This window comes from Myodes glareolus, chromosome 2 (assembly GCF_982192425.1).
Source record: "Myodes glareolus chromosome 2, mMyoGla1.1, whole genome shotgun sequence".
NCBI lineage: Eukaryota > Metazoa > Chordata > Mammalia > Rodentia > Cricetidae > Myodes > Myodes glareolus.
In genome coordinates this window covers 1266935-1269609 of record NC_142027.1, presented here as the reverse complement: position 1 = coordinate 1269609, position 2675 = coordinate 1266935, and the positions used below count along the sequence as shown (strand labels likewise).

At 35.6% G+C, this 2675-nt stretch overlaps 1 pseudogene; it reads right to left on the bottom strand.

The window, feature by feature from the left end:
- Positions 1-557: 557 nt before the first annotated feature.
- LOC146895761 (olfactory receptor 5D18-like) lies at positions 558-1501 on the bottom strand (annotated as a pseudogene).
- Positions 1502-2675: the final 1174 nt, after the last annotated feature.

The window sequence follows — 2675 nt, the reverse complement described above, 5'->3', positions numbered from 1 at the left end:
ATCATTTTTCAATCAATTACCACATTTTCCTCTATAAAAACCTCTACAAAGTTATAATTTTCTGTATCATGTATCGTGAATAGTCACATTCATCCTTGCCATACTATTAGATGTTAGCATTGTTTAAAGCAAGTACTATTTCTTATATTCACAGTGAGTTTGATTTTATGTGAAAATGAAAACATTCTATTATTTAAGATGTTCCTGTGTCCTAAATATCTGGCAAGAATAGAACACAGAATAATATTTAATGGTTATACAGGTATCTATAGATGACAAACATATCATTATGTAATCTGAATATTTGTATTTTGAATAATTTAACATGACCCATTTTTGGATTAAATGTTAAAATAAATCATTATTTGTTTCAGAAGCTAGAACTAGGTTTTATTTTTCCAAACCAAACCTATTAATTTAGCCATGCATAATATTAATTTAACTAACCTTAAAAGTATGTTTAAGACCACGTAAGATGACAGTTTAAATATTAACCAAGACCACAAAATCCTGTGATGTCCAATGAGAAATTATTTGACTGTAAATGTCTGAAAATTTTAATTGTGTCTATCATTCTTAGCATGTGGTAACATTGTCATTATTTTGGTGACTGTGTCTTGGACATCTTTATTTCTAAGACTGTAGATCAGGGGGTTCAACATGGGAATAACCACTGTATAAAACACAGAGCCCACTTTGACTGTGAGCCTGGAGTTCTTAGAGTTGGGCACACAAAAAAGAAATAAAATGGTACCATGGAAGGTGGCGATGGCTGTCAGGTGGGATGCACAGGTGGAGAAAGCTTTACGATGCCCACTGGCTGAAGGCATCTTGAGGACAGTAACAACAATAAACAGGTAAGACAAAAGGATGATGAGAAGTGTGCTGACAGCATTACATGTAGAAAAAGTGAACAACAGTAATTGGCTGATGTGAGTATCAGAGGAAGAAGGGCTAGCAGTGAAGAGAATTCACAGAAGTGATCAATTCTATTGACACCATAAAAAGATAATTGAACCATGGAACACATCAGTGTCAAGGAACATGTGAAGTCCCGTGCATATGATCCAATTACCAGTGTTACACAGAGTTTCTGAGACATAACTACTGTGCGGAGCAGAGGGTTGCAGATATCCACAAACCAGTCATAAGCCATAACCACTTCAGTTGCCACAAAGATACTAAATCAAAAGTATTGCACTATACATCCTATAAATGAAATGATTTTGTCTTTTGCAACAAAGTTCACCAGCATCTTGGGAGCAATGATGGAGGAATAGGAGAAATCCACAAAGGAGAGGTGACTGAGGAAGTAGTACATGGGGATGTGCAGTTTGGGGTTAATTCTGATGATGAGGATCATGCCGATGTTGTCTACTACAGTGATGCTGTAGATGCTGAGAAACACCAAGGAGATTGGGATTTTCAGTTCTGGGTTATCTGAGAAACCCAAGAGAAGGAATATGGACCCACTATTGTTTCTTTCTGACAGCACCATCATTGGTTTGTATGAAGAGTATTCCTGAAAGTGAGAAAAATTAATAGAAGATAAAGAAAAATTATCAGTGAAACACTTATTCACTTATGAAACCTGTAGAGCAAAATAAAGAATACCTGTCATCATCTGTGTACTTATTGACTTAGATAGACTGCAGGGCATTTTAAATACGGACCACGGCTCAAACTAACGAAAATATCATTTTAAAATTTCTTCTTATAATTACACCGAGTTAAAGTGCAATATCTAACAAAATCGACTCCAAACTAAAATCAATCAGAAGAGATGGAGATGGACATTTCATACTCATAACAGGAACAATTCATCAGGAAGAAGTCTCAATCTTGAATATCTATGCCCCTAATATAAAGGCACCCACATACGTAAAAAAAAAAGAACACTTCTAGAACTCAAGGCAGTAGTCAAACTACACACACTAATAGTAGGAGACTTCAACACACCTCTCTCACGAATGGACAGGTCAATCAGACAGAAACCTAACAGAGAATTAAGAGATTTATTGGAGGTATTGAATCAAATGGACTTAACAGACATCTATAGAACACTCCACCCAAATAGGAAAGAATATACCTTCTTCTCTGCAGCTCATGGAACCTTCTCGAAAATTGACCACATACTCGGTAACAAAGCAAACTTCCACAGATACAAAAAAATATTAGTAACCACCTGTGTCTTGTCAGATCACCATGAATTAAAATTAGAATTCAACAATAATGCTACCCCCAGGAAGCCTACAAACTCATGGAAGTTGAACAGTCAACTAGTAATCATCTCTGGGTCAAGGAAGAAATAAAGATAGAAATTAAAGTCTTCCTTGAATTTAATGAAAACAAAGACACAACATACTCAAACCTATGGAATACTGTGAAAGCAGTGCTGAGAGGAAAGTTCATAGCACTAAGTGCCCAATTAAAGAAAACTGAGAAAGCACACATTGGAGACTTAACAACACACTTGAAAGATCTAGAAAAAAAAGAAGCTGATTCACCCAGGAGGAGTAGAAAACTGGAAATAATCAAACTGAGGGCTGAAATCAACAAAATAAAAACACAGAAAATAATCCAAAGTATCAACGAAACAAAAAGCTGGTTCTTGGAGAAAATCAACAAGATTGACAAACCCCTATCTAAACTAATCAAATGGCAGAGAGAGAACA